At 46.3% G+C, this 20,461-nt stretch overlaps 2 long non-coding RNA genes across 3 annotated transcripts in view; one reads left to right on the top strand and one right to left on the bottom strand.

Moving 5' to 3' along the window:
* LOC137528599 (uncharacterized) overlaps positions 1-20,461 on the top strand; it is a 282,718-nt gene that overhangs the window by 217,864 nt on the left and 44,393 nt on the right. The gene's annotated exons all lie outside the window — the stretch shown is intronic.
* LOC137528600 (uncharacterized) lies at positions 10,220-19,328 on the bottom strand. Its single transcript, XR_011023438.1, has 3 exons — positions 19,103-19,328; positions 10,517-10,742; positions 10,220-10,425 (listed from the first exon to the last, which is right to left on the bottom strand). It is a non-coding gene; the product is annotated as an uncharacterized lncRNA (long non-coding RNA).

The following is a 20,461-nucleotide window of genomic DNA, read 5'->3' as shown; positions in this document are numbered from 1 at the left end:
TCTTTGCCGCCGCCCATCGGCTGGGGGCGGTCGTTAAGTGGATAGGTAGCCAGATGACCCCTCCCTCTTCCCTCCAGTATAGGTAGCCAGATGACCCCTCCCCTCTAGTATAGGTAGCCAGATGACTTCTCCCCCTTCCCTCCAGTATAGGTAGCGAGATGACCCCTCCCCTTTCCCTCTAGTATAGGTAGCCAGATGACTCCTCCCCCTTCCCTCCAGTATAGGTAGCCAGTTGACCCCTCCCCTCTAGTATAGGTAGCCAGATGACTCCTCCCCCTTCCCTCCAGTATAGGTAGCAAGATGACCCCTCCCCCTTCCCTCTAGTATAGGTAGCCAGATGACTCCTCCCCTTCCCTCCAGTATAGGTAGCCAGATGACCCCTCCCTCTTCCCTCTAGTATAGGTAGCCAGATGACCCCTCCCCCTCTCCCTCCAGTATAGGTAGCCAGATTATCCCTCCCCCTTTCCTTCCAGTATAGGTAGCCAGATGAACCCTTCCCTCCAGTATAGGTAGCCAGATGACTCCCTTAAGCCCTCCCTTTCCCACTCCCCACTTTCAGTACAGCTCGCCTTCACACCACAGCAGCCATCAGTGTCACTCATTTCTCCACTCCTCTCCAGTGCAGAAGCTTCCTCTTCCTCTCTGTCTCCAATGCTGCCCAAGTCCATAGTCACCGGCCACAATGCAAATGAGCAGAGAGCAAGGTGGCTGCTGCACAGGCAGCTAGCAGCAGAGTACCATGGTCAGGCACTCGCCTGATCTCCCTGCATTGCAGCAGTTGCAAACTTGCAAATGCTGCACCAGTTTAGCCTGCTGCTTTGGTGCCCTTGCTCCTGTGGTGCCCTAGGCCATGGCCTAGGCGGCCTAGGCCTAAATCCGGCCCTGATCATGCTGAAACATGCTGCACAGGTTAATAAAATCAATGCACCTTAATTCTGGCACACACACGCTACGTGCATTACTGGTAGTATAGTGCGCTTTGAGTCCGCCAGGAGAAAAGCGCAATATAAATGTTCTGTGTCTTGTGTCTAGTGCGCTCCTTAGCAACAGTCGATCCTTGTGAATGCCGCGTGATGGTGACTTACCGCGACCGCGACACTTCATTAGCGTGGCCAATAACTACATTAATTAACATAGTAATAGTGGCTGCGCTAGTGAAGTATCGTGAAGTATGGTCGTGCTATGTCACTATTGCGCAGCACTTACAAGAATTAACGTAGAAGCGGCTGCACTAGTGAAGTATGTGGTCGCACTACATCACTATCGCACCACATTTACAAGAGTTAGAGGAACACTATTGGTTAACATGTTTTTTTTTAACCTGTGATTGAGAGAGTTCCTGGAGTGCTGGTAAATAATGATGTAGACATTTCATTTGCTGATCTCTTTTGTTTACTGTAACACAATCCTTTCATTCTGAACTGATAGGCAAGTCTGCTCTTATCTGATGGCAGCGTGAACCATGAGGGGAGGGGGAAATACCCTCACAGTTCATCTGTTAACCCTGTGCGTGAGGGAAAACTCTCAGCAGCTGCCTGTCTCTAACTGAAGTGTCTCAAGAGAGCAGATGAAATGTAACTTGTTATAAACATTTGTAATTGTCTGTGACACCACAGCTTTTCATACTTTTTTTTTTGCTTTCAGATAAAAATACTCTAGTCTGATATGCAAAAAAACAACACTGGATGTGCATTGAAGCAGACACCCCTTTTGCAAATGATTTGTCCCAATAGAGCTCAATCCTACACACAATGAATTAAAGCTTTTGCCTCTGATATTTAACATAAAAAGTAAGTACATTATTTGCACATTGTCATTTTAGAACACTTGGTTTGATAGTGTTCCTTTAATGTAGTAGCAGCCGCACTAGTGAAGTTTGTGGTCGTGCTACTTCACTATCACGTGGCATAAAAGGATCGGCTGTTACTAAGGGCCTGAGCCCACTAATGCAGTTGTGTCCACTTCTGTTCACTTTTCAGCACCTGTAACATTGATGTGTAACTGAAAAGCTGACACACCTGTATCAGTGGGCTCAGGCTGTAAGGACCGCATGCTATGCTGCCAGTAGCGAACGCAGTGTGCATGTGCTAGAATTAAGTGGCGCTAATTTCATTGAAGCACTAAATAAGATTTAACTCACGCTGTTGTAGGGCGACACACTTAAAGGGAACCAGAGAGGAAGCACCCTTGTGTATTTTACCATATATATCAGTAAGAACATTAGAGAAACCACTTATCATGCTCTCTGTTTCCTCCTCACTGCTAAAAGTATCTGTTATCAGCTGTGATAAGAATCCCGGACTGAGCACTCAGTCTGGCTTTGCAGGGAATGATTATTGCTGAGTCATTATAGCAGAGCCACAAGGGGGCAGGCTTGGGCTTGAAAAGACACCAGAGAAGACAGATTCAGCTATAATCATTCCATAGCAAAGCCAGACTGAGTGCTCAGTCAGGGATTCTTATCAGAGGTGATAACAGTCAGATTACACAGAGAACAATGAAACAAAGGGCAGATTAGGTGTTTACTGTCATGTCCCCACTGATTTATAAGGTAAAATACAAGAGGGTGCTTCGTCTCTGGTTCTCTCTGAATCAAGGCCCAGAAGTGAAAGGGACATGGAGTTGGACTTATTTTTTTCTTTCAAACAATGCAGATTGCCTGACTGTTCTGCTGATCCTGTGCCTCCAATACTTTTACCCCTAGCCCCTGAACAAGCATGCAGATCAGGTGCTCTGACTGAAGAGTGACTGGATTAGCTTCATGCTTGTTTCAGGGGTGTGATTCAGACACTACTGCAGCCACAGAGATCAGCAGGACAGCCAGGCAACTGGTATTGTGTAACAGGAAATAATTATGGCAGCCTCCATTACTTCCAGTGTCCAGACAGTAGGAGCATGATTGTGCATGCGCAGTAGTCCACAACTGAGCCAAGTCACGTACTTTATCGGGGCTGACAGCGGCAGAACGGAGGGTACCGGATGGACACTGAGGGTGCAGATGGACTACAGGGGCTGCAAGAAGCCCCGGGTAAGTATGAATCTTCTTCTTCCCCTCGTAGCAGCTACACTTTACAGTGAACCTTAAAGAGAATCTGTATTGTTAAAATCACACAAAAGTAAACATACCAGTGCGTTAGGGGACATCTCCTATTACCCTCTGACACAATTTCGCTGCTCCTCGCCGCATTAAAAGTGGTTAAAAACAGTTTTAAAAAGTTTGTTTATAAACAAACAAAATGGCCTCCAAAACAGGAAGCAGGTTGATGTACAGCATGTCCACACATAGAAAATACATCCATACACAAGCAGGCTGTACACAGCATTCCTTTTGAATCTCAAGAGATCATTTGTGTGTTTCTTTCCCCCTGCATCTCTCATGCACTGAAGTTTCAGGCTGCTCTTTTCTTCCTGCAAACAGCTCTGCCTGTGTTTATAATTCCTCACTATGTGAAAGCCCAGCCAGCTCAGAGGACGATTTATCCAGCTTGTAAAAGATAAGAGAGAAGAGAGAAGCTGCTCTAATCTAAATAATACACAGGCAGTGTGCAGAGAGGGGCCTGGAAGGGGGAGTTCATAGCAGAACCACAACACTGAAGAACTTGGCAGCCTTCCAGACACAGGCCTGACAAGTCTGACAAGAGAGAGATAAGTTGATTTATTATAGAGACTGTGATAGTACAAAGTGCTGTAGTAAGCCAGAACACATTAGAATAGCTTTTGGAACTTGTAGGATGATAAAAAACAGGATGCAATTTTTGTTACGGAGTCTCTTTAAGTCTGAAAAAAAATGAGTTTTACTCACCTGGGGCTTTCCTCAGCCCCCTGCAGCTGATCGGCGCCCTCGCCGTGTCCCTCCGATCTTCCTGTCCCCGCCGGCGGCAATTTCCGGTTTTGCCGTCACTGGGCGTCAGGCTGGGAACGCGAGTGATTCTTCGTGTTCCCAGCCACAATATCTCCCCCTATGCTGCTATTGCAGCCTTCCTTGCCGCAATAACAGTATAGGGGGTGCTATTGTAGCTGGGAAAGCGAAGAATCACTCGCGAAACCGGAAGTGGACGAAACCGGAAGTGGCCGCCAGCGGGGACAGGAAGATCGGAGGGACACGGCGAGGGCGCCGATCAGCTGCAGGGGGCTGAGGAAAGCCCCAGGTGAGTAAAACTCTTTTTTTTTTTCAGACTTAAGGTTTACTTTAAGTGCTTTCATTAACTTATGGGAAATTATTATTTAATTTGTAATTTGTAATTTTGGTTCAAGTGCCCTTTAACTAGATATTCTATAAAACAACTCTAGTCATGTGACACTAGTGACAGGAATGGCGGGCACCGGTCTAGTGACAGCAGTATAATGAGACAGGAAGGGGCGGGCCTGATCTGTACGCCATAAAACAGTTGGACATAGGTTCACTGTAAGCACATGCCTGACAGAAATGCATAAACACTTTACGCACTCTTGGATCTTGATTCACTAAACCGTGACAAGTCATATCACGCCCGTTTATGCGCTCATTGTTCGAGTTTGAGCACGATCGTGAATTATCGCACGCAATCACGAATTATCGCGCATAATTTTCCAGTGAAAATTCACGATTGCTCGCGCAAATTCGTGATCGTTCGCAAATGCGCATGAAAACGACTGTGATATGACATCACGATTTAGTGACTCAAGCCCTTGAAGTTAGAGATATAAGGAGGCTGACATATTTATTTCATTTTAAACAATGCACATTGCCCAGCTATCCTGCTGATCCTCTGCATCAAATACATTTAGCCATAGCCCCTGAACAAGCATGCAGATCAGGTGCTCTGACTGCAGTGTGGCTGGATTAGCTGCATGCTTGTTTCAGGCGTGTGATTCAGACACTACTGCAGCCAAAGAGATCAGCAGGACTGCCAGGCAACTGGTATTGTTTAACAGGAAATAAATATGGCAGCCTCCATACCCCTCTCAGCTCAGGTGTCCTCTAATATTATGGATACAATACATGATAGGACACTGTCTTCCCCCATACACTGCTGCTGCTTTTTACCTTCCCTTAGTAGGATGGGAATTTCAGATCCTCTTTCACCTGTCCCCCTATAATGTGGAATTTGCTACGCTGTTATACACGGACCCCTCCCCCCAGATTAGGGGGAGGAGTCACTGCGGCCTCTTCTGCTGGCTGATTGGCCGTCTCATGTCTGTAGTGTGTTGTACTATAGAGGAGGGGTTATCCTCTGCTAGATGGAGGCCAGCAGGTGCTACTGATGCAGCTTCTCATGAATATGTATGAAGCTGGATGACCTAAATGAACAGATTTCCATATGTAATATGCAGATGAAGTCACCGCTAGCAGATTAGATGGCGCCTGTTGTCATCTCTCTGTTCTCAGCCCCTGGGAGGACAGAAATAGTGGAGATGTCAATGCTGAATCATATTTTCAATGCACAAGCTCTGGGGCTGTCATACAGATCCCAGCGTCACTATCTGCTGGGTCAGTGCCCTGGAACTAGCATGCAGGATGGCAGGGTGTTTAACAGTCAATGGGCTGTATGCTTGTTCTGGGTCAGTGGTGGTGAAGCCATGGCACGTGTGCCCGAGGGGGTGCTCAGAGCTGTCTCTGTGGGCATGAGTGCTGTCATTGCTGCCAGTGGCGCAGGGATCCAGTGATAAGGGGGTCTGCAGCGGGCACCCCTAAAGTGCAGAGCAGTGAGTGAAGCGCAGTGGCGAAAGGGGCATCAAATCTGGCTACCTATACTGAGGGCCCCTCTTGCTACCTATGGTATTCGGGGGGGGGGGGGGGGTGGCTACTTCAGGTTACTTATACTGTGGGGCCCATCTGGCTACTGATACTTTGGTGGCTACTTATAATTGGGGCTACTCTTGTCTACCTATACTGGGGGGCACATCTGGCTACCTATACTGAGGGCCCCTCTTGCTATCTATACTGGGGGGCCCGTCTGACTACCTATACTGAGGGCGCCTCTTGCTACCTATACTGGGGGGCACATCTGGATACCTATACTAGGGCCCTCCCTTGCTACCTACTCTGGCGGGCACATCTGGCTACCTATACTGGGGGTACACCCCTGGCTACCTATACTAAAGTGGGGGGCTACTTATACTAGGGGCTACTTCTGTCTTTCTATAGGGGGGCGGGCATCTGGTTTCCTATACTGGAGGGCTACTTTTGGCTATCTATGCCGGGGGCCCTTATTTCGACCTTTACTGGGGAGGCTACCTATACTGGGTAGCAAATCTGGCTTGTGGTAGTGGAGGGCTACCTATACTTGGGGGCTACTTCAGACTACCTACATTGGGGGACAGATCTGGCTACCTATACTGGAGGCCCTCTTTCTATCTTTACTGGGGGGCTGTCTATACTTGGGAGCTACCTATACTGGGGGCCACTCTTGATACTTATTCTGGGGTGACTACTTCTGGTAACCTTCGGGGGGGGGGGGGGGCACACATCTGGCTACCTGTATTGGGAGCTACCTAATACTGGGGGCCACTCTGGCTATTCATACTGGGGGGATACATAGGTCTGGGGGGGTACCTCTGGCTACACATATGGGGGGCTGCCATATACTGGGGGTCCTGGACTGCCATGCTTCCTCCTTCCAGGCTGCGCCTATCAGCGTCCTATGCTGGCAGACGATACTGTTCCAGAGGCAGGCAAGGCTGGACCATGATACTTCCACCACCATGTTTCACAGATGGTTTACAGTTTTTTTTTTTTTTTTTTGCTAAAATGCAGAGTTTGCCCTTTTATGAACAAAGTCCTTTTAATTCAAGCAAACAAGTTCAATTTTTCTTTATTTCATGCATTCACAGTATATTCTTTCTCTATCAAACTAGGAAATACATATTTTATCAAAATTACATTTCAAAATCACTTGAGTAGCAATGACACATTATAGCATTTCTTTTTACAACAGATAATATTTTACAGGATATTTGTAACAACTGCAATTCTTCTTTGGAAATTTGAAGAGACATTCACTGTATGATAATAAATGTGGAATTGTTCTGAATCCCCACCCAATAACGTTTCATATTGATTTTTAATTTTAAAAAATTATATAAAAAATCAATAATGATTGGTGGTTGCGAAAGCTCTTTAAAGCGGACCTGAACTCAGAACTTCCTCTCTGCTCTAAAAGATACGCAACAGCATTATAACATTTACAGAAAAACATTTCCTTGTTGCAGCTGATACAAATCCTGCAATAAATCTGTAGGGTGTCTACTTCCTGCTTTCACAGAAGCAGACATAGGAATAACACCCCGTGTTTACAATCTAACTTCTCTGCCCGAGGCAGAGGAGATTCCTGAGCTGACACAGTTGAGAGATCAAATTACACTTTTGGTTAGTCACAGATGAGGGGGAATTAGACAGGCTCAAATCTCTAAATACATACAGTGTGCTTTTCTCTGTTTCCCTTCTGTCCTGTGCGAGAGTTCAGGTCCACTTTAAAGTTTGATGTCAGATTTGTTACACAAAGTTTTCCGAAGTCTGCTAGCGACTAGTTTTCTTGATTTACGCCGTGTTTATTCTGAGATTGCTGTAATAAATTCTTGAGAGGCTACGCTGCGTTTTCTGTATTCGCCACGTCGGGCTGCGGATCATCTCGGGAAGTAAATAGATATAATTGGCTGAGATGGTCTCCCCCTTCACCAGCCGTACATTATGTAAGTCACCCAGGACCACTTACCGCCGGCAGACTCTCACGCGTTCAGCTCGGGCTTTTTCATTTTACGTAGGATTTTCGTTTGCGGCTTGCGAGAAGATCCTCAGAGGCCGCCCATAGATGGATTCGATGCGTGTTCAGTGCCAAGAATGTAATAAAGAAGCATTAATGGATTAATGTGCGATGTTTGCCTCAACGCCTTAGAATCGCTCTGGGCCCTGCCTGTAAACCTGCAGACATCTTGAGATACGCGCCGCTCTTCCCTGTATTCTATCTTGCTTTTTAAACTAAACTGTATCTCCGAGCCAAAGAAAGTAAACTGTACAAAAAAACCCCAAAGTTTTGGAAACAGGCATACAGGCCGCACGATCAGCATTTTGCAAACTTAGGATGACATCTTCCTGTCAGGTGGAATCATGAGATGAGCATTGTATGAATTATCACAGACTCCCTGTAATTGTATACCTTTCAGAAGAACGGACCAGTTTCAAACAGATTGATGTGAACAGATCCCTTTGATTAACATAGGATCCATTCTCATCTGTTGGGATCCATTTTGTGTTGTTTCGCTAATCTGAGCTTTTTTGGGACAGTGTGAACTGAGCCTTAAAGAGAACCAGAGACGAAGCACCCTCATGTATTTTATTACATTTATCAGTGGGAACATGACAGTAAACACCTACCCTGCTTTTAGTTTCATTCTTATCTGCTTAATTAGTCTATTATCAGCTGTGTTAAGAATCACCGACTGGCTCAGTCTAGGTTTGGCCTGGAATCATTATAGCTGAGTCACTCTTCTGTGGAGTCTTTTCAAGCCCAAGCCTGCCACCTCCTGGCTCAGCTTTCCTGCTTTGCATACTGAGAGCTCTGATGACATTGGAGGGGCTGCTGCTGCTGAGAGAGAATCTCTGAAACAGACAAGTGTGGCTGCAATATGATCTGTGTGCACTCAGCATAGATTCTGATGATGACTGCAGTTTCATTCCTATGAGAGAGACTTCCTACAGGCAGCTGCACATCATACCAAAATGAAAGCACACAGATGAAAGGCTGCAGCAGCCTTTCTCATATAGTCTAGAATAGATAACAGCCTAGTCTCATATAGCCTAGACAGCACATCCAGAACAACTCATAACCTGGAAGCAGAAGGGATTTGAGCCATATTTGATTTTTCCTGGAGCAATAATGGATAAAAAAAAACACTAAAAAAGGCACACCAGAGCAGCGAAATTATCAGGTAGAGCATTTATTCTTTACAAGCTATCAACTGATATGTTTATTTTGTGTGAAACGTTCATCTCTGGTTCCATTTAAGGTGGCCATACACTTATAGATTTGCACGACAGCCGGAGGCCCTAATCTCTCTCACTAGCTGGGGCCACCACCTGTCAACTTCAGCTCCCAGGATGCGGTTGACAAGTGAGCGGTTAGGGAGGGGACCGTGTGGGAGATGTGCCTGCATGTGGCGTCCCTGTAAAAGATGTAATCTACAATTACATCCAACCGAAGCCTCCCTCCTGAATGCTACCTAATTTATGCAACTCCTGCTAGATTTGGTACGGCAGGCAAAGGGTGTATGACATTACACCTGATTGGCTGATTGGCACCTGCTGACCAGTTAAAGGTAGGACATTGCTTTAGCTAGGAGTGAGCAAATTGTGTGTTTTGTAACTTATAGATTTGCAGCAGATTCGACCATCATATAGATTTCAGTCAGATGCCTATCAAATCGAATCCGAGAGGAATCTATCTGATGTGTGCCACATGCTAGGAACAGATTTCCAATAGAAAATGCATTATTGGATCATGAGATCCAATTCAACTCTATGGGCTATCGATCTGCTGCCAGCTGATCGACGTAGATTTTCCATCCAGTCAGATAGATCAAATCGATCGAAATCGGTCGCAAATCGATCGATCGGCTGATTCGATAGTTGGTTTCCAATCGATTGATCGATTTGATAGAACCAATCGATTGATCGATTCGATAGATCGATGGCTGAAATCGACTAGTGTATGGGCCCCTTTAATGCCAAGGGAGTCACGTCAAGTGGAAACAGGCCCTGAAACTTGGGGCAAGTGTCAGGGCTGCTCACGTCTTCAGGCTAGACAACTGAAACAATCGGATGTCCACGGAACATGTGTACAGCAATGTGGCTTCAGGCACGTGGCCATGTTTAGGCGTGATCTGATCAACCACCTCTCCCTCCCCCCCCCCCCCCCCCCCCCCCCAAAGTTAGCTGCGTCCTGCAAAGTTCAGGGCCATTGACCTTGTGGAACATCCCAGGTGACCTTCACTCTAAAGTTGTTAGCCCATCCAGATGACTCGCACAATGGATCTATTCTTGTTGGTGTAGGAAATGTTAACATCCAGCATTATCATAGAAACCCGAGAAAGACATTGGCCTTGATGTTGGCTATGACTCCTCTTCGTATCGATGGATTTGTCTACCCAACAATCAGATTATTGGAGGTGTACTGTGTATCAACTGGCTTCATGTGAGGGTCTCTTATTTTTGATCCTTTTATTTTTATTTCTTTAGGGAGCCTCTAGTATCCAAGATGGAAGAAATACGGTATTTTTTGGTGAGACATGAAATAAGGAGCCTCTGGCATCAATTTAGACACGTATCCTCTCTACTGATCCCTGCAAGCCACCTGTGAGCTAGCCTAGAGAGAACGCAGATCTGAAGGAACTTCAAGGAGGCCTTCTTTGATGTACCTCTAAATGCGTAGAGTCTGCGAAGGGTTTCATCTGTAGATAGAAGGAAGGTTTGTAGCGGCAGGTTCTCCACTGGGATGTGGTGGGAGTGATGTACTGTGAATGATGAGGATTACATGCTTACCTTCTTGTAGAAGACGAATGATAATGATCCTAGTGTGCCACCGTGTACGCACTGCAAGCTCAGAACTCTGTCATTTCAATTCCCATATTCGAAAGAAGTCTGGCTCAAAATGTTCATCAGAAAAAGGTCTGAGGATCCATCCAGGAGTGAAGCTCGTAGAGGAACCAACTCGTACAAGAGTGCACACAACTTTCCAAGAACGAAGGGTATCGTAAAGTTTAATTACCTGGAAGATATTATGGCCGTTATTTCTTTTACAGGTTGTACCAGAAGTGACTAAAGTGTGAGATGAAAAAGATTGAGACTCGCATCGCCTGCATTTCAAGTGTAAATTCATGATGAGATGATGGCAGTCTGTGGAAACGATTGCCCCTCTTATGACACTATTGTGAGGTGGAAAAGGAATTTCCACTGTGGTCACGTCCCTCACAGAAGGGCCAAGACGTGGGAGACCATCACTGAAGGACGATACAGCAGTGAAAAAAGTGTGAGTGTTTAATCCTCTAAGTCAGACGAACAACTATCCAAATGATCAATAGTGTGTGGAAAACTATGATAAACCACACATGTCTAAGGTGTCTGCTTGGGATCCATCTGAAAATGGCGCCTGCGAATAATGAGGCATGGCGTTGCCGCTAATCCGTTTGCAGCTTATCGCTATTTAACGTTAAAGCCTTATTGTTATTTAGCGTTAACACACAGAACCCTCTCTGTACCTATCCCTAACCCCTAAACCCCCCTGGTAGTGCCGAACCCTAAGACCCCCTGGTGGTGCCTAACCCTAAGACCCCCCTGGTGGTGCCTAACCCTAACCACCCCCCTGGTGGTGCCTAACCCTAACCACCCCCCTGGTGGTGCCTAACCCTAACCACCCCCCTGGTGGTGCCTAACCCTAAGACCCCCCCTGGTGGTGCCTAACCCTAAGACCCCCCTGGTGGTGCCTAACCCTAACCACCCACCTGGTGGTGCCTAACCCTAACCACCCCCCTGGTGGTGCCTAATCCTAACCACCCCCTGGTGGTGGTTAACCCTAAACACCCCCCTGGTGGTGCCTAACCCTAAGACCCCCCTGGTGGTGCCTAACCCTAAGACCCCCCCCTGATGGTGCCTAACCCTAAGACCCCCCTCTAAAGGTGCCTAACTCTAACCACCCCCCCAGTGGTGCCTAACCCTAACCTTGACAGTGTTACATTAAATCCATTCACCGTTTTGCAGTTAAATAACGTCTGCAGTTTGGCTTATGTAGGGCGCTATTGATAAATAAATCTTACTGTGCACAATAACGTCTTCTGTTTGGCAAATGAACGGCACTATTGCTAAATAACATTGGTGTGTGCCACTATTGATAAATAACGTTAGTGTGTGCCACTATTGATAAATAACGTTAGTGTGTGCCACTATTGATAAATAACGTTAGTGTGTGCCACTATTGATAAATAACATTACTGTATGCCGTTTTTCTTCTTTTTTCCCTGTGCGCCATTATTATGCAGTACTAACGATAAATAGCGATAAGCGTTTCTTTTTAATGCGGCGCCATTTTTATGCATAGGCGCTGTGCGCTATTATTCACTGATCCGGTCTGCTTGCTGGGTTCGACTTTTGCTAACCCCTTTCTAAAAACACGGCGTGACCTTTCAAGGCAGATGTGGACGAAGTTGGAGAAAGATGATGAGGATTATTTTGGTCAAGCACTATTACCCTTTAAATGCTGGCACTAAATTATCACACTGGGAGCCTCAGTCTTCTCCATCTCACACTTTTATCTCTTTTACAGAATGTGCCAGAAGTGACTAAAGTCACAATGAGCTGATTTCCGCAACATTGTGCAAGCGACTAATGATGACACTGACTAAATGTCATCAATATGCCATAATAACTTCCGTGTGATAATTCAAACTTTATGATACTGTCAGAAAATCTCATATTAATGCAGATAAATTATGATCTCCATCTTGCTTTAGGTTGATTACAGATGTTTTAAAATGTTTTGCAGATTATTTGAGTGAATTTCAAGATTCCCTCATATTTGCCTTCCACACACAGATGTGTGACTTTGGCACAATATCTCGGGCTGGTTTCATTGGGTTCTTATTGACTTGTTTTACAATGTTTACCATGTTCATGAAAAACGGGTAATGTTTTAGGTCAAGTTTATGCAGAAACTAATAAAAATCAAAACATGACTGTAATCTGTCCGTCATGGTTATCCATGGTGATATGGGGGGTGGGGAATAAGCAGTTGGATTTAGGGCAGGCTAAGAATGCCATGTGCCCACAGTTTTTGGTATGTTGTAATTGTTTACAAGTTGTTAGGAGATGCTGGACTGTGCAGCTGATGTGGAGGACGCTGAAGATCAAAAATGGAAGGTGAATATTACTTAACTACCTAACGACCACGTCAAGCCGATGGGCGTGAACGCGGCGGCAGCCCCAGGACCGCGTGATACTAATTGGAGTTAAGTTCTGGGGCGGGTTTCTTGCAGTAGATCATATGCGCCTATTCAGGCTCTGCTCCGCCATCAGTCTCCCAGCGGCGATCGCCGCTAGGAGAATGTTAGACGGTGAAACCGCCGTCTGTTTACAGTGTACAGCGGTGCAATCTATGGCAGTGTTGTACAGGGGACAGGCGTGTGACACACCCCTGGGAGGCACAGAGAGCGATCGGCTCTCATAGGCTGATGTCAGCCAGATCCTCTTACAAACTTCACGGGTCAGCCAGAGAAACTGCAGGAGGTGTGCCCACCCAACCCAACCTCTTTCCCCGGTCTTGGTGTCTTCCAGCGCAATGGGGAGAGGGACAGAGGAATTGCATGAGGGGGAGCGCTGCAGAATGCAGGTACAGCCGGCATTATAGGGACAAGTGGACTAAAAGGCGCCAGGTGTGTTCCTGACATATCGCTGTTGTGTACTCTGACCCCTACTACCTGATGAAGCGGGTTTAGGCCTGCGAAACGCATTGTGAATTATCCCTTGGAGTGTACCAATAAATATATCCCTTTTGTTGAAATACACAGCTTGTTGTGTCTGCTTAAAGGGGGTAAGTCCACCGCTGCCTCCCAAGCATTTTTTAACCTTTTAAAAATTGATCTTATACTTTTGGCGCCTCTGTTCAAATTGTTATACGTTATACATCCACCCCAGGTGGAGGGAATACCCCTTTTTCTTCACGTCTACAGAGAGCGACTTCTTAATCCTGAGTGAGGACAAGTTAATCTCCTCACCTGCCTGTACAGTGGTTGCCTGCAGGTAACCCTGCTTTGTGAGTATATATTTGACTCTTTTCCATTATATCAACTGCCTTGACTTACTACACTATATTGGGCTCTCGGTTCTCTTTTTATATATAAGTGGAATGAGTGCTGCCATAGGTATCAATACAGAATAGCGGCATTCAGGCGCCTGCAATGCTTGTACCAGCGACAGTTATATATTGGGCACCCAAATTTCCACTCTGGCGCCTGAAGACCTCTATTCTATACTGGCTCCTCTGGCAGCGCCCATTTTGTCCACTTGCTGCATGCGCCCTTTTTTCCTGCTTCTGCGCACTACAACACGACCCGGCTGACCAGGAAGTGGCTACAGGGGGCATTTGCAGGCAATAGGCTGACATTTTTACTGTATGGTTCAGCTCTGGTATCCTTTAAAAGTTACTCCTTGATATAGCCCTCTTATTATTCCCCCTCCCATTATTCCACCTTCCTTCTGACACACTTAGCGAGATGGATTAGCAGTAAGCCTAGCACAGCACTCGCTGTATGTTGCCCTCAGACCACTTCCCAGCATGCACTGCGGCTCTGCTCTGGGACTTCCTAAACTGGGGCAGCAGCCTGGCTTCTCTATTCCTGGCGGTCTCCGTCAAAACATCCTGAGCCTTTCTCTTCACATAGCCGCCGGGCCTGAGGATTCACATAAGGCTGTCCTAAATTTAGCCGGCAACCAGGTCTCTCGCCACATCCCCGTCAGGAGTCGTGCAAATGTCGCCCCCGCAGGGTGGGAGGGGGGAGCGCCTGGTCAGGGAACCTTCCAGCGACCCCTCCAGAGAGGCAGGTGCCGCACGGGCGACTTTCCTAATGCTCTCTTAGTTCCGGGCTTTTCTTCTAAGTGCCTTTTCGCACGTTGGGGAAATGAAAGACGCCATATTTTATTTATCAGGGGTAAAATGAGCAGGAAGCCGGTCAGGCCTGGGTCTCGGAGACATCGAGCGAAACACACAACGGCTATTAGCGCTTTTCACATCGCCCATTTACTCTCTCAGGTGTTAGAAAAGCAGCGCTGCATAATTCAGGAGGGTTAAAGCGAAGGCGTCGCGGCCGATGAGCGTTTCTTGATTTAATGGCGGGGAAACGTGGCGTGATTTAAAGGAAACATTCATTATTAAATCTCTACCTGCAGAAAACCTTCCCAAGTGTCCTCGGAGAGTAATATAAACACAGCACTTTCTTCATTCTCACACAGAGTTCTGAAATGTGCTAGTTGTGGTCAGTGATGCTCAAATACCTCTTGATCACGGATCCGCATGCAGCCGTTATTATTGGAGCTGCATCCGTGTCAACCCGTGATCGCGTCCCGTGTATTTTGCCGCAACCGGCTCGACCCCGTCTTTCCCCGTGTTCAGTATGGCAAAAAATTCGCAATGCCGTGTCGTGACTGGTCGTGACCCGTACACTTTCCGTGCGTATCGCCATGCGTAGAAATGTTCGTGTTGACAGCTGAGAGTGCGCATGCGGATAGGTAGGCGATGCGTACATACATATCCGCATGTATGTACGTGTCGTAGTCTTCATTGCGTATGAGCTTGCGGCATTACCAGTACTCAATAACTGCGCATGCGCAGGCGTATCGGTAGGTCAAAAAATCCGCATGTATGTACATGCCATAGTCTTTAATGCGTAATAACGGGTCAGTACCCATACTCACTAACTGCGCATGCGCATGCGTTACTTTGGCTCGTACACGTAAAAACGTACGTGTTCTATTGCGTGCTGGGCAATGGGCAAGCGTACAACTGTTTGGAAGTTTCAACAAGGTAGCAAGCCTCCCCTCCTTTGATTGGTTGCTCTAGGCTGCGTCAGGGGCCTCTGATTGGCCCAGTGACATGAAAAATCCGCATCACGGCCGCATCACGGCCGCGATAACGGGTCGTGACCCGTATTTGTGTACGCATGCCGTGATCCAGATTTGATGCGATGTCGTGATCCATGCGGATCATGGCGTGCGGGTCATGGCCTTAGTGATGCGGAAAAATTGCCGTGAATCACGCGTAAATTAAATTGATTTGCAACTAATTTTAAAATATTAATCTGAAGGAAAATTAACGAGGATAGAAGGAACCAGTGTGGTCTGAATTATAAAACAAAACTATTTTTCTCATGAAATCTTTATGGTATGCGTGACTAGGGGCGTGTCGGGGGCGTGATCAGGGGTGTGGTAAAAGTTGGGAGATATGCAATCTGCATTGTTAAATAGGGTACAAATATGTCAGCCTCCATATCCCTCTCAGTTTGGTTGATTTTTTGTGTATTTTTTGGTACAGAAGAAAATAGACCCAGCATCGTTACTTGGAACTACCCTGAACAGAAACACAGACATGAAATCTTTCACACTAGAAATCGCAAAACGCTAGCGATTACCGCTAGTGTTTTGCGGGCGTGATATTCGTGAAAAGTGACACTTTTCCAAAGGTACTTGTGTAGACACACTGCGGGCTCCTCTGAGCAGCCTGTTCTGCACTGTGGAGAGGGGAGGGTGAGCAGCTTGTTAATGGCCGGCTTAATCTCCCACTGCCATTTTTTTTAAGGTGAGCCAACGCTTACAGGGCCCACGTGGTGAAAATGTTTGCAACTTTATCATATTTTGCAACCGGCTGCAATTATTTATATTTATAGCTATCAGAAAGTGCAACCTAACCATTGATGATTTTGTATCAGAATCCTTACCTAACCCTATTCTCACACAGAACACTCCTCTACTGGGTAACTAATACCCCCCTCCCCGAGGGAATAAACAACCCCCCTGGTGGGCAACTAATAACCCTCCCTGGAGGGAAGTGATAACCCCCCCCCATTGGCAACTAATAAACCCCCCTCCCCCGGAGGTAACTAAACACCGGCAGTTGCAAATAATGACGCTTGCGCAGTTAAGCACAGTCCATTCAAGTTGCAAAATATTACAGGTTGCAATATTTGTCATTACACCGGCACTACCTTGCAGGCAAAGAGTCACTTGCCCCAGGGCCCTCAACGCTGCGGAAGTGCCCCCAGGTATCCCCCAATTGCTCCCCGGGGCCCCTGCACTGTGTAGTATCACAACTTGCCTGCTCCGACGCTCTGCTCCGTTTTTGCTTGCCGAGAGGGGGGTGTTGGAAGGGGGTCCCAGGTTACCTTTGCCCTAGGACCTCACTGGGGTTTGAACAGGCCCTGAACGCTCACACCCCTTTTCAGATTGTTTTTGTTCCTGTATTTGATTTTTTGTGAGTCTCTGTTCTTTGACGATGATTGCCAATTTGCCATAATTACAGTATGTCTGCATCAGACCTGGAACCCATCAGAGCGCTTTTTTGAGCGTTTAGGCCCTGTTCACACCTAAGCGGGAATCGCGCAATTCCTGCTAACCGCTAGCGTTTTACTTCACTGCCACGATCACGGGCGTTTTGCAATTATCGCTAATCGCAAACGCGATACCTGCAGCGGTTTGCCAGCAAGCAATCGCCATTGGATGGATCTGGAGCGATTGCAATTAACATGTATAGAACCACTAATCGTGATCGCTCCCAAAATGCTAATTTATCGTGGAAAAATCGTGCCCACAAAACACTAGCGGTAATCGCTAACGTTTTGCGATTTCTAGTGTGAACGAGCCCTTAGGGAGTGCTTTAAATCGCTAGCGATTTCCCTGAACGCTCTCCCAGTGTAAATAAATGTAAGAAATTTCACAGTAGCGATTGCGATTAGCAAATTTGCAATTGCAGAACATGCAGCAATTTGAGAGCGTTTGCGCTTCAATGTAAAGTTTTGAAGCGCTGACATATCGCTCATGAATCGATTAGGGATGCTCATTCAGCTTCCGCGGAAATGCAATTTCCGAAATTCCGATCGGAAATTGCATTTCCGCATCGGAATGCGAAAATCGGTAATGCAAGTGCGGTAGGCGAATTTCCACCGGAAATCGCTGAAATTTCTGCCGCAAAACGTGGAAATTCCACCCGACTTTAACATCGATTTTCTCAAAAACTATAAGGTCTTTTTGAAAACTTTTTTTGCATCTTGTTCGGAAAATTCCGTTTAATAAACTCTGAAAATGTGGTGTTTCTAGGACTTAAGGGGACTTTGCTATCAACCGCTAAAGTCGGAAACACCAAATTTTCAGGGTTTATTAAACAGAAACTTCTGAACAAGATGCAAAAAAAAAAGTTTTCAAAAAGACCTTATAGTTTTTGAGAAAATCGATATTAAAGTCGGGCGGAATTTCCGCGATTTATGGCGGAAATTCCGCATTGGAATGCGGAAATTGGTAGCAGAAAGCGGAATCGGTAATTGGCAATGGCGAAATGTGGATTTACCGTGGAAACGGAAATTGGCATTTCCGACTATCCCTAGAATTGATATACAGAGAGATTTGTGTGCGATTTTAAATTATTGCACACTGTAAAAAATTAAAATAAATTGAAAGGATTAATCAGAATTAAAATCGCTAATCGCATATCGCTATCACAATTGCTGGCAAAAAGCTTACACTTTTTAAAATCGCTACCAAAATCGCCAGAAAACGCTCATGAAATCTCTTACAAAATGCTAATTACAACCGCTAGCGATTGCGATTTGTAGTGGGTTTCAGGCCTTAATCTCCACACTGCTGACTTATCTCAGAAGACACGAAGATCAATCCTAAACCCCCAAAAGCAGAAGAACCTTTCTTTGCTTTTTTTTTTTTTTTTTACCTCCGTAGTTTGAAAACAACATCAGATAAAACTTCCTCCTTTATTGCGTACTGGCGATTTTGTTTTGTGTCTCGGAAAACAGCGGAATATAAAAGCTTGTCACCTGTAAAAGCGAAGCGTTTGAACAATGTAATTGAGCCGTCCGCGGGTTTAGCTGCAGCTGGAGAGTCTACCGCACAATATACACTCACCAGAGGTCAGCGAATGGCGCGGCAGAGGAAAACGCTTCCTTTGGGAATCCGCCGCTGACATCAGCCGCACAAGTGAAAAATAGAGAGAGACGTTTTTATTAAGGGGGAAAAAATTGCGTTTGGCCGGAGCGGAGAGAGACCTGGGGAAGGAGATTTGTATTGGTTTTTCCGGTGACATGCGGCTTCCCGAGCTGACGGGACAAGCGTGGAAGAATCTTCCGAAGATTAAGCAATAACAGTTAGTATTACATCGTCCCGCAGGAGTGCGGCGCCCGCGATGGGGTAATAAGCCAGCGGAGAGAGACGGATAGCAATCGTGTAACAAACAACAGAGATAAGACAAAGCGCAAAAATCAGGCAGCACTAATGGTCGCATGCAGTGATATATAGCAAGGTGTGAACAGCGTTTTAACGGACCACAAGTGTTTTATGGATATAGAGATAGTATACTGTTACCTGACCATTCTGCCTCTGCTACCAGCACATCCACACAAAGCAGGTAATTAGGCATCGCGGCACTTCGGGCGCTGCCATTTTATTGGCTGCCTCTGGTGCCTAAAAGACTACTTATAGCCGCTAATCATGGTTGTGAGCATGAGAGCCTATGGCAGTGCCGGATCGGTTAGGGTTAGGTTGGGGGTTCAGTTAGGATTTGACATAGGTTGGGTGTGTTGGTCAGGGTAAGTCATCGGTTGGGGGTTTGGTTAGCATTAGGTTTAATTCGGGGGGGGGGGGGGGTAGTTAGGGTTAGCCACCAGTTAGGGGGGTTGGTTAGGCATAGGTTGCAGGGTCTCTTAGGGTTAGGGATAGGTTGGGGGGTTAAGGTTAGGAATTGATTGGGGGGGTTAAGGTTAGGAATTGGTTGGGGGGGGGCCAGTTAGGGTTAGACATCGGTTTTGGGGGTTGGTTAGGCACCAGTTGGGAGGTGGTTAGGGTTAGGTTTCAGTTGGGGGGGTTGGTTAGGGTCAGGCATCAGTCGGGGGAGGGGGGTGGTTAGAATTAGGCACCAATTGTGGGGGGGGGGGGGGTGGTTAGGGTTAGGTTTCAGTTGGGGGGGTTGGTTAAGGTTAAGCAGGAAAAAAATTTGAACAGTAAGACATTACCCTCTCATTTATAAAAATGTATTTATTTAGTATTCATATAGAGCCGACATCTTCCGTAGACCTGTACAGAGTATATCATCTTGTCACTTAAAGGGCAACTGAAGTGAGAAGAATATGGAGGCTGACATATTTATTTTTCTTACAATACCAGTTGCCTGGCAGCCCTGCCGATCTATTTGGCTGCAGTAGTGTCTGACTAACACCAGAAACAAGCATGCAGTTAATTTGATCAGATCTGACAATAATGTCAGAAACACCTGATCTGCTGAATGCTGGTTCAGTCTCTATGTCTAAGTATTAAAGGCAGATAATAAGCAGCAAAGCCAGGCAACTGGTATTGCTTAAAAGGAAATATATATGGCAGTCTCGATATCCCTCTGACTACAGATGTCCTTTAACTGTCCCTCCGAGGGGCTCACAATCTAATCCCTACCATAGTCATATGTCTATGTATGTATTGTGTAGTGTGTGTATCGTAGTCTAGGGCCAATTTAGGGGGAAGCCAATTAATCTATCTGTATGTTTTTGGGATGTGGGAGGAAACCGGAGTGCCCAGAGGAAACCCACGCAGACACGGGGAGAACATACAAACTCTGTTTATTTTATTTATTTAACCTCCCTGGCGGTAATTCGGGGTAAGCCGCACAGGAGGTTTTCTCAGGCCCTGCTGGGCCGATCTGCTTAATTTTTTTTTTTTGCTGACCCCCGACCC

The sequence above is a fragment of the Hyperolius riggenbachi genome, chromosome 8 (genome assembly GCF_040937935.1).
Source record: "Hyperolius riggenbachi isolate aHypRig1 chromosome 8, aHypRig1.pri, whole genome shotgun sequence".
Taxonomy (NCBI): Eukaryota; Metazoa; Chordata; class Amphibia; order Anura; family Hyperoliidae; genus Hyperolius; species Hyperolius riggenbachi.
The sequence above is the reverse complement of the archived record's forward strand: the minus strand, read 5'-3'. Positions and strand labels throughout refer to the sequence as shown.